The sequence below is a fragment of the Anolis sagrei genome, chromosome 4 (genome assembly GCF_037176765.1).
Source record: "Anolis sagrei isolate rAnoSag1 chromosome 4, rAnoSag1.mat, whole genome shotgun sequence".
NCBI classification, from domain to species: Eukaryota; Metazoa; Chordata; class Lepidosauria; order Squamata; family Dactyloidae; genus Anolis; species Anolis sagrei.
Genome location: NC_090024.1, coordinates 30,973,160 through 30,985,255, shown reverse-complemented (window position 1 = coordinate 30,985,255; position 12,096 = coordinate 30,973,160). Strand labels below are relative to the sequence as shown.

The window sequence follows — 12,096 nt, the reverse complement described above, 5'->3', positions numbered from 1 at the left end:
GACGTGGGCTGGTCCATGAGGTCACGAAGAGTCGGAAACGACTGAACAAATGAACAACAACAACAAAATCAATTAAAATTGTGTGTGTGTGTGTGTGTGTGTGTGTGTGTGGGTAAAGGTTTTCTCCTGACATTAAGTCCAGTCGTGTCCAACTCTGGGGGTTGGTGCTCATCTCCATTTTTAAGCCAAAGAGCCGGCATTGTCAGTAGACACCTCCAAGGTCATGTGGCCAGCATGACTGCATGGAGGGCCATTACCTTCCTGCCGAAGCAGTACCTATTGATCTACTCACATTTGCATGTTTTCAAACTGTTAGGTTGGCAGAAACTGGGGCTCGCAGTGGGAGCTCATGATGATTCCTGGATTCGAACCTGTGACCTTTCAATCAGCAAGTTCAGCAGCTCAGCAGTTTAACCCACTGTGCCACCGGAGGCTCCTATATATATATATATATATATATATATATATATATATATATATATATATATACATACATACATACACACACAGGGTTAGTCAAAATGAATAGGCCAATAAGAAAATTAATTGTACCCGAATTGGCCTATTCATTTTGACTAACCCTGTATATCACATGAGAAGGACCAGCCAGGGCTCCAAGGAATAGTAATGGGACGGTTAATATGCCTGGGCGTTGGGAGGTGCCCAATGAAGTCAACCAGTGATAGTACAAGGATGGTAATAAAAAATTAAACATATTAACTAGTATCCAGGAGATCATGGTTTGAATTCTCCCCAGCCATGGAGCACCATTCATTAGTCATACTCTTTTAGCCTCAGAAACAGGTGAAGGCAACCTTTTCCCCAAACAAATCTTGCCAAGAAAGCCCCATGAAAGGGTCGTCATAAGTCAGAAATGACTTGAAGGCACGCAACAAAAAGAAATGTGTTAAGTGATTGGTTTACATTACAGTTCTTCTGTAACACAATATAGAAACAGTATAAAGCAGCTTTCAATGTAAACAAGAATTGAAACACTGAAAACAGAATACAATAATACATTCAAAAATAGAAGACCCGGAATCATTCCCAACTAGGAAAAAGTGTGTAAACAAACTTGTACTCAACAGGTATTTAAAGCTGAAACATTTATATCCCTTGAACCACAGAAGGCAAAATTCTGCTAGATGGAAATTCCTGGTGTGTTTTCCTTTCTGAATCACTGGGCTAGTTTACTCAGAAATTATAAGTATTTCTAAATTAGGGGATGGATGGACAGACTGGCTAGCTATGCCGGCTATGGGATTCTCAGAGTTCAAAAAGTAATTTCTCAAAGCTTTGAAATAGATGGAAGAAGAGTAAAGCTTTCTAAGTAATCTTTATTAGTATAAGATTTTTGGGCTATAGTAAAAATAAAGGTTGTCCCCTGACATTAAGTCCATTTGTGCCCGACTCTGGGGAGTAGTGCTCATCTCCATTTCTAAGCCAAAGAGATGGCATTGTCTGTAGACACCTCCAAAGTCATGTGGCCAGCATAACTGCATGGAGCGCTGTTACCTTCCTGCCAGAGTGGTACCTATTGATCTAATCACATTTGCATGTTTTCAAACTGCAAGGTTAGCAGAAGCTAGGGCTAACAGTGGGAGCTCACGCCACTCCCCGGATTAGAACCTGCGACCTTTTGGTCACCAAGTTCAGCAGCTCGGCACTTTAATCCACTGTGCCACCCTATAGTTTACTAAATGTATCTTGAAATAAACTGGTTAGTTTTAAAGATGCTACAAGATTTCCTTTCCATCTTCCCCATTTTTCCTACGTAAACAATTTAACATGGCTCTCTCTTTAAAGATAGACAGATCCCAATGGTAGAATTAGGGGTGGTGTGTGTGTGGATGATGGCTTAGAATATTCAGGCCAAGTCTCATGCTGTTACAGAGAGTTTCACTGCTGTGACAAATTTCCACTCCCCTGATGTGACCATTTTAAAGCTCATGCCCAGTTGGGATGTAACAGTCACACCTTGAGCATTTTTTCGACTCTCCTCAACTACAAGTGAGAATGAGGAAGGTTAGATGGCTTCGCTCAACGATAAAAGTTCTTCACAGGCTGCAGTGTGGGAGAATTTGTCAAGGACATGGTTATTTTGGCAGCATCCTGTGGCTAGACTAATGTATCTTGTGGGTCCCAACATTGATTTCTGTGGCAGTTCAAGGCCCAATTCAATTGCTTCACTATTTACTATAAGGTGGGAAAATGTCTGCATTAGACAGGCCATTCCCCTCTTAAAATAACACGTCATTTCAGCAGACCTTGAAGTTTGAAGTGTTCTCATCTGTGTGGTCAACTTTCAGTTTCAAAGTATTCTCTCCAGTGTGGTCAGCTTGCAGGTTTTTCATGAGCCTTATCACACATTTTTCCAGATGAAACCGAGGACATAAAAGCCAGCCCTATTCAGTCTTTACCAGTTCGGAAATGTGTCTGGAAAACAACCCACAGTTGTTTATTTAAATACACGAGAGATTCAGTTTTGTGTCAAAGCTAATGAGAAACAGAACTGCAAAACAGATTTGCTTTTCAGTTGACCCTCAGTGAAACAAGAACAGATAAGAAGAACCATTCCAGAACAGAGTGCTTCTTTTACTCTATTAGGCTACAAACAAAGGCAAGAACAGATTTAGAGAGCACAAAATGCTCGGACATTCTTTAGGTTTTTTTTGGTGACGTGAAAAGTAAATCAAAGGACCTGAGAATTGCTGCAGCACAATGCTCGGAAAGTCTTTGGAAAACTGCCATCTGTACAAAGCCTGAGGTCTAAAATACATACCACTTAAAACCAGGGACTTTATTTTTTTTCATACTGAAGTAAGTGTGTGTGGTCTGAATCTGGAACACCATACCCTGGTCAGAAAAGTTTTTAAAAATCTTTCCTTCCAGTCAGTATTTATAGCAAAATCACTCCCTCGACATGGAACATGTTGGAGCATAAATAAAACACAACAGTAACCTTCTGGTACAAATGTTGGGTGCTTTTAGATGGAACTACCCGTCAATGTTAAGCATGCCAGTTTGAAATATCTAATGTGATCAGGTCACAAGGGAATATAATCATGGTGTATGGATTATTACTCTTAAGAAGTTAGTGGATCAGCATATGGAGCTCAACAACAACAGTGCTTGGACCAGCCTTCTGCAAAGCTAAAGATGCACCCAAAATCTGGGATTTTCAGGCCCAAACCTGATATTTTTTCAACATCATGCATTAAGTATCAACCACAGTTGCTCACGGCTTGTAATTCACACACACACACACACACACACACACACACACACACAGAAAATGTATGTTCATGTTCGCAAATTGAGACAGAAAACTTAGCTAAATGGGCTGTTTTAAAATCAAGATGAAATGAAGGGATTATTCCTTCTCATTCATTCTGTGGAGATGGGGTAAGGAACATTTAATCTATCTTGCTTGATTTCAGAGAGAATCTAGAGGCAGAGTGGATGGCGAGTGCTGGCACCACAACTGTCACCAAAGGAGGAAGATAACTACCCTATGTACTCATATATAGGTCTATAAATTTTAATTTAAAAACTTTTAATTTTTGTTTATTCATTCATCTGATTCCAACTCTGTGACCTCATGGACCAGCCCCCGCCAGAGCTCCCTATTGGCCATGACCACCCCCAGCTCCTTCAAGGTCAAGCCAGTCACTTCAAGGATAACATCCATCCATTTTGCCCTTGGTCTTGCTTTTGGTCGGCACCTCTTCTTTTTTCCTTCCATTTTCACCAGCATCATTCTCTTCTCCAAGCCTTCTCATTATGTGGCCAAAGTACTTCATCTTTGCCTCTAATATCCTTCCCTCCAGTGAGCAGTCAGGCTTTATTTCCTGAAGTATGGACTGGTCTGATCTTCTTGCAGTCCAAGGCACCCTCAGAATTTTCCTCCAGCACCACAGTTCAAAAGCATCTATTTTCCTTCGCTCAGTCTTCCTTATGGTTCAGCTTTCACATCCATAGGGGATCCATAGGGAATACCATTTCTTTAACTATGCAGATCTTCATTGATAGTGTGATGTCTGTACTCTTCACTATTTTAATGAGATTGTTCACTGCTCTCCTCCCAAGAAGTAAATGTCTTCTGATTTCTGAGTTGCAGTCTGCACTTGCAGTAATCTTTGTGCCTAGAAATACTAAGTTTTCTCCCTCTATTTGCCAGTTATCAATCAGGTTGGTTAAAACTAATAAATCCCCCAAAAAAATCAATCTCAGAAACTGTAACTTATCTCTTGGGGTAATAGGTAAAGTCTTTAGGGTAAATCTTAGGGATCTGATAAGGGGGGGGGGGAGCAAATAAAAGAAGGAAGGAGAAAACAAAACATGAGTAGAAGGGAGAAGCCACATGACGAAAAGAATGATGAGAATCATCGCAAAGATGAGAATGACAAGACACAGCACTTAGTCTGTTTTGGAATACCAAAAGAAACACAAGTTCATTCTTCTCTCTATGCCATGGCACAACTTCTGGTTTTTTGAATGCCTGAGATTGGTGTGTCCCCCCTCTATGAAATAACTTCACAGGTCATTTCAAAATCCATAATTTTGACCCAAAAATTATACATGAATATATGATAAGTAAATATATAAGCAACTCAAAGAGTTTTTGAAGTAACCACCATTTAAGGCAGTGGTTCTCAACCTGTGGATTCGTCAACTCCCAGAAATCCTAACAGCTGGTAAACTGGCTGGGATTTCTGGGAGTTGTAGGCCAAAACACCACAAGTTGGGAACCACTGAATTAAGAGTTTTAAATTTTAACAAGTTGCTGCTATATCAACTGAGCTGAAGATTTGCATACAACTCTTTCTTCTTGCTTGGATATGACCCCAACAAAACTTTAGAAACTGTACCCCATCTCTAAATTGGATACTTAGTGCTAAACCCTAAGACATGACAACTCTACTTGCACACCAAGAAGGACCACCCCTTTGAGATACTTCTTGTTTCACATCCTGTATTGGTGCTAACATCCAAAAATGCTCAGTCATCCATCATCTGAAAGCACACAACTGGTAAATGTATGGTTGAGGCCACCAGGGATGCAGGAAATTGTCGCCCAGCTTCCCATACTGGCTGAGAGCTTAACAGAGATACAATACAAGAAGTCATTTGTCCTAACTCTGCAGTTAGGGTGAGAGCTGCATGAAGTTTCATCTAGTTATCCCTATCTTTACAGTGTTGATAGAGAAAATGTACACTTCTTGAAGAACACTACATATATGGCATCAACGCAGAGTACAAATGTTAGGTGTATTTTTATATATCCAAACCACCCATTGCTGCTGAACTCTTCTTTGGCTTTGGGCTACATGGTGAAGACTTTATTCTTAGAATAAGGAGCAGCCAAGCACAGCTCCTGGTTATACTGGCTGGGAGATTTTGTGTGGTTCCAAATAGCCATTTTTTCAAGCCAAGTTAAAAAAAATATTTTGGCACATGAGGCAGAAAATCCACAGGCCTCTCTCTTTCTTCCTGACAGTAAGAACAAAATAATAATAAATTAAACAGTTAAGAATTTTCTGGACTTTCATAACAAACCAAATTTGCAGCCTGAGGTAGCTGACTAATAGCAGGGCTGATCCCAGTTGGGTTCCATTCAACAGCCTCCAAGTGGTGACAACCTAACTCTTAGCCAAAAGGTTTTCATAACCACTGATGCATTTGAGACTGACTAGCTTGGCAACTATACTGTGAGAAATGAACTCCCCCATACAGTAAGTTCAGGCTGAAGCTTAACAGAGGCTGGAGGAGGACTGCTTTTTAAGGGAAAGGGAGAGAGATCAGATTTCCCTCATGTGAGTCACTACATCAGCCCTCCAAGCTGACCTTGCCAGAAGTTTCACGATTACTTTAATCCTAATCATTCACACCAAAACCAGACGTTTTTGACAATCTTATAAACTGCTGCTCAGTTCAGAGGCAGGAAAGAGTTCATGAGTGGCGTGTAGAAAATGTAAGAGATGGCAAGATGCCATAGGTTTGTTCTTTCTTAGAACTTCACATCTTTTGCATCTTTTTTTTTTTTTTTTTTTTGCATCTCTGTCCTAAAATGGATGCCACTGACATCACCCAGAAGAACAATGGCTCTATTTTTAACCAAATATCCTGGGAATAATGCATGCATCTTTAATCAATTAATTTTTTTTTCATGTCAGGAGCAACTTGAGAAACTGCAAGTTGCTTCTGGTGTGAGAGAATTGACTGACTGCAAGGACATTGCCTAGGGGACGCCCGGCTGTTTTGATGTTTTACCATCTTTGTGAGAGGCTTCTCTCATGTCCCTACATGGGTAGCTGAAGCTGACAGTGGAAGCTCATCCACACTCTCCCCAGATTCGAACCTCTGACCTGTCGGTTTTCAGTCCTGTTGGCACAAGGGCTTAACCCATTGCACCAATGGGGCACTTTACTTATATCCCACATTTCCCCAAGAGTTCTTGATAACATCCCAGCAGTTCAGCTCAAATATATCTAAAACACAAATTGCAATATTACTTTTGGACTGTTATTTCAGCATCCTCCAGGCTGTATGGCTGTATTTTGCATTTAAAAAACCAGATCATAGATTTGGAAGAGACCACAAAGGCCAGCCAGTCCAATCCCCTGCCATGCATCCTTCCTAATTTTAATTTAAATCTGTTACGTTCTAAGGAAATGGTTGGTTTGTTTACCCATTACTTGCTGTTTATTCATTCAGTTGCCTCCTACTCTTCATGACCTCATGGACCAGCCCATGCCAGAACTCCCTGTCGGCCATCACCACCCCAAGCTCCTTCAAGGTCAAGCCAGTCACTTTAAGGATACCATCTTGCCCTTGATCGGCCCCTCTTCCTTTTTTCTTCCATTTCCCCCAGCATCATTCTCTTCCCCATGCTTTTCTGTCTTCTCATTATGTGGCCAAAGTACTTCATATTTGCCTCTAATATCCTTCCCTTCAGTGAGCAATCAGGCTTTATTTCTTGAAGTATGGACTGGCTGGATCTTCTTGCGGTCCAAGGCACTCTCAGAAGTTTCCTCCAACACCATAGTTCAAAAGTGTCTATCTTCCTTCACTCATTACTCATTATAAGGAACCCTAAATTAAATGGTGTTTATCATGAATGACCTTGATGAGTCCTCCTCAAATCAGGGGAGTCAAACTAAGCAAAAATCCCCATCTCTGCATTAAAAAGCACCTAGGTACCAAGCTGTCCATTTGTATCAAAGACACCCACACAAGAAACAGCTAGGCAAAAGTTAAGCTGCCACAGAGAGCCAAAATTCAAGAAACTAATAAGTCAAAAGGCAGACTAAGCAGTATCAGCTGCACTGAACTGAATGGCTGCCTGGAAAATACCCACATTGGAGGCATGAGGTTGTTGGGTTCAACACTGTTCTTGCAGTCTGTTACCTTCCTCCTAACTCAGGAACCCCTTGGCTTCCTCATCCTGATCTGCTCTTTGCATTCACCTCCTGCTTGATACTTGATTGCTTCAGAGATTGGTGGGACTGCCCTTTGTGTTTGAACTTGGGAAGCCTCTTGTCAATGTTTGTGTCTACTCCTTTAATGACTAATGCCTTATGACTCCCTGAACTTGACCCTTGATTGACGGTGACTCAATTGCTGGGTATTCCCAGTCCCATGTTTGCTTGAGCTGGATATTAGCCATGTTAAACATGCAAGAAGCTTGGCGACTTCCATGTCAGTAGCATAGTGTAGTTTGAACTTACATAGCTTCGTTACAGCTCAACTAAAGATTGCATCTACACTATAGAACAGGCATGGGCATATTTTGGCCCTTCAGGTGTTTTGGACTTCAAGCCCCACAATTCCTAACAGCCAGTAGACTGTTAGGAATTGTGGGAGTTGAAATTCAAAACACTTGAAGGGCCAAAGTTTGCCCATGCCTGCGATAGAATTAATGCAGTTTGACACTATTTTAACTGGCATGGCTCAATGATGTGGAATCCTGGGACTTGTAGTTTGGTGAGGCATCAGCACTCTTTGGAAGAGAAGATGCACCCTAAAAGTCCAGTCATCACTCACTGACATCCACTAAATGCCACAGTAATGAACTGCCATGAATTAAAAGAATTAATAGCAGCATTGATATTACTCCACTTTATTTTCGCAATATAGGTGTGGCCAAAAAGGAAACAGATACCCAAATAGTCTCTGTTTCATTTAGCTAATTGCAAAATTTTGTTTCCTTATATATATCATTTTAGTAACATATTTCTTTAGACTGGTAGTTATATTTCTGTCCATTTTTTAAAAAAAACATTCCGTTTCCAGAATCACGAATTAATAAGGCTAATTAATAGGGATGGTTGCAGTTGGAATTTCAAACTTATGGAGGGCCAAAGACTCACCACCTCTACTTTAATAAGTTTAGACAGGCATCTTATTGGTGAATTACAATGGAAATAAATCAGATTAACAGTATGCCACTATGACTCACTTCAGTGGTTGCATAGGTCAGAATTCTCTACCAATCATCTAGTGAGCAAACTTTCCTCAACCATTGTATTGTTTAAGGCTTTCATAACTGAAAACACTGGGTTGTTATAGGTTTTTTTGGGCTATATGGTCATGTTCTAGATGCATTCTCTCCTGACATTTTGCCTGCATGTATGGCAGGCATCCTCAGAGGTTGTGACCTCACAACCTATGGGAAAACATCTGGATGCTTGTCTTCTTCTTACCCTATTTTCCTACTGATCTAAAAATGGTCAAATTCAGGTGCTGACCCAAGAAAAGAGATTGGTTGAGGAAACTGGGTTGCTGTAGATTATTTGGTTTGGAAGGGCAGGAAAGCCCTTAATTCAGTGTGAATCTGTCTCCCTTTTTAGGTGCCATATCCAGATACCTGCACGTTTTTCGTGTTTATCCCTAAAAATAGCCCTGTGAGATAAAATAGAAATTCTGTTGACATATTGACAAAGTTGATTGTAAGATAGTGTTACAACCCTCTAGGTCTGCGGTTTTCAACCTTCCTGGTGCCGCGACCCCTTAATACAGTTCCTCATGTTATGGTGACCTCCAAACATAGCATTATTTTTGTTGCAGGATGTATTTTCATTCGATGGGCCAAATTTGGCACAAATACCGATATGCTCAAATTTGAATCCTGGTGGGGTTGAGGGAGGGATTGATTTTGTCACTTGGAAATTGTAGTTGCTGGGATTTATAGTTCATCTACAATCAAAGATCATTCTGAACTCCACCAATGATAGAACTGAACCAAATTTGAGCAACAGAAAATACTGGAAGGGTTTGGTGGGCATTGACCTTGAGTTTTGGAATTGTAGTTCACTTACATCCAGGGAGCACTGTGGACCCAAATAATGATAGATGGGGACCAAACTTGGCACAAAAACTCAATATGCCCAAATGTGAACACTGGTGGAGTTTGGGGAAAATAGACCTTGGCATTTGGAAATTGTAGTTGCTGGGATTTATAGTTCAACTACAATCAAAGAGAATTCTGAACCCCACGAATGATAGAATTGGGCCAAACTTCCCACATAGAACCCTCCCTCCAGCATCGCACACTCTCCCTCGCCCACACATGCGCATCATGCTGCCATGCGCCGAGTAAACCTTCTGTCTCCTCCCTGCTTGGAGTCTCATAAACAGCCTTCCCCTTGGCTGAGAGGCCAGCCAATCACTGCAAAGGAGGGATTTTGGTGGGAGGATTCGCCATCTGTTTCCAGAAAGGAAGAGAAGGACAGGCAGAGAGATATTCAGTCTTCTCTGCCAAAGGGGTTCCTAAGACCATCAGAAATATATGTATCTGATGGTCTTTGGCGACCCCTCTGAAACCCCCTAACAATACCCCCCAGGGGTCCTGACCCCCAGGTAGAGAAACAATGCTCTATGGATCATCCAGACCAGGGGCCCTCAAACTAAGGCCTGGGGGCCGAATGCGGCCTTCCAAGGTCATTTACCCGGCCCTCACTTAGGGTCAACCTAAGTCTGTAACGACTTGAAAGTACACAACAACAACAATCCTATCTCATCAGCCAAAAATAGGCCCATACTTCCCATTGAAATACTAATAAATTTATATTTGATAAAATTGTTCTTCATTTTAATTATTGTATTGTTTTTAAGTGGTTTTTGCATTACAAATAAAATACGTGCACTGTGCATAGAAATTCATTCATGTTTTTTTCAAATTATAATCCGGCCCTCCAACAGTTTGAGGGACTGTGACCTGGCCCTCTATGTAAAAAGTTTGTGGACCCCTGATCCAGACTAAGACTGCTGTCTTCAGTGTAGTTTAGAATGTTTTTATCACTATGACCAGAATTAAGGAAATTACTTTAGAAGTAACTAGTTAGTCATATTTTCAGAGGCTCAAGAAATTACTGTTATAGTTTCAGTTTTTCCAGTTTTACCTTCCTAGTTATTGATTTAGTTCTCCATTGCATTTCGAAATAACAACACACGCTCTCTCTTTCCGTCTACATCACCACCTCTTTCCAACCATCTCTCAACGGCCACAAAAAAGCACGGGATAGTAGCACATGATACAGTACCACTTCTTAAGGAGACAAAGCAGTTAGAATAATGGTTGCTGGAAACAATTCAGCAGAGAACGTGCCTGAAAGAGCTGCTGCTTCAGCAAAGCTGTTGGACTGGCCCCATCTCCCTCTTCGGCAGCTTGATAGAATAACCCATTCCTGTTTAAATTAACGCACCTAAAAGTGCTTAACCATGCTAGCATTCTTAAGATATGAGAGAAGTAAAAAAGGCAACCACCAGTCATCTGCTTTTTATCAACTCCCTTTTTCAGGAAGGAGATAGGCAGTGGAGGCATGGGTGGTGATGGGCAAAACTATCTTCTGGCCAAATCAAGATATTAAAAAAACAGAGAAAAAGTTTGTGGACTCACCTTGTAAGTCCTTCTGCATCCATACAGACTCCTCTCCAACATTTGGCACTGAAGATCAGTTAAAAAAACAAGCCAAAGATGAATACTGCTGAACTTGCTCACCATCTCTGGCTCCTGAGAGCCTTTGTCAGTGTCCTTTGCCAATCCACCTCTGAGTATGGTCCCTCCTTGTTCTTTTTTACTCCCTACTTCTACTAAAGCAGGAGACTGTGATTTTCAGATATGGTGGGAAATGCTTCCATGGTTATGACACAAGCAATCTGAGCCTTTCCAAAGAGTAGCTAAGACAAAACAAGCATGAGTCAGCGAGCAGAACTTGCTCTTACTCCAGGCACAGAGCCAGGTGGATCAATGGAAAGGGGAAGGAATTTGGCTTGCTTTTAAGGTCTCTGTTAGTGTTAAAGGAAAGGAAAGGAAACTCTTGCAAAATGCAGGAAGTTCTGATTCTGATCATAAGTGCATTATCATATTAAGTGATGCACCAGCAAGTAAATTTGTGCATCAACACACAATGCTGTTATACCATCATAGTGATACATTAGCCCTGTTTTTGTCCCAGCCTTATCACAGAACATAATTGCTTCCCAGGCATTGTTGTACTGCAGGGTCATTGAAAATGTGCTTCCCCTCCCCAAGCTATAAATGATCCATTAATGACCCCCGTTTTCCTGCAACAATTCAGTAATCTGGATACAGATGTCTCATAGGGCTTTCTCCTATGAATGGTCCATTAGTAGACATGGGGCCTCAGCAAATTGCTGAGATCCCATGTTCTGATTCACCATCCTCCATGGTAAATCGGCAGGTTGTGAAGCAAACCTGTTGGCCTGTGGCCCAACACGCTGGCAGCAATATTTCCCCATCACACGTTGGGTAGTGTCGCTGTACGGCTTCCCCCCACACTAGCCCTGTTGTTCCTAATGGAACACGGGGAGGGACCCATGTTGCCGGCACAGCGTCATAGGATGCTTTCATCCTGATTGAGCCACGGAACCCTGTTGGAAGTGAGTCTGTGTCATCTAATGGGCGGCATGGGGCTCTGTGGCTCAACTGGGGTGAAAGCATCCTAAGACGCTGAAATTTCCTTGTATGATGAGGTCCATGGTATGGGTATGGCCAGGTTATCCTTCCCTTAAGGGTTGTCAAGGATACTTATTTATTTTGAGTCCCCACAGGAAGGAAGGCAGGGGGTAAAT

General features: G+C 41.6%; 1 protein-coding gene across 2 annotated transcripts in view; it reads right to left on the bottom strand.

Moving 5' to 3' along the window:
- RNF19A (ring finger protein 19A, RBR E3 ubiquitin protein ligase) overlaps positions 1-11,161 on the bottom strand; it is a 109,247-nt gene extending 98,086 nt beyond the window's left edge. For both annotated transcript variants that reach the window (XM_060775666.2, XM_060775669.2), the window contains exon 1: positions 10,901-11,161. The gene's annotated coding sequence lies outside the window, so the exon portion shown is untranslated. The remainder of the gene's footprint in view (positions 1-10,900) is intronic.
- Positions 11,162-12,096: the final 935 nt, after the last annotated feature.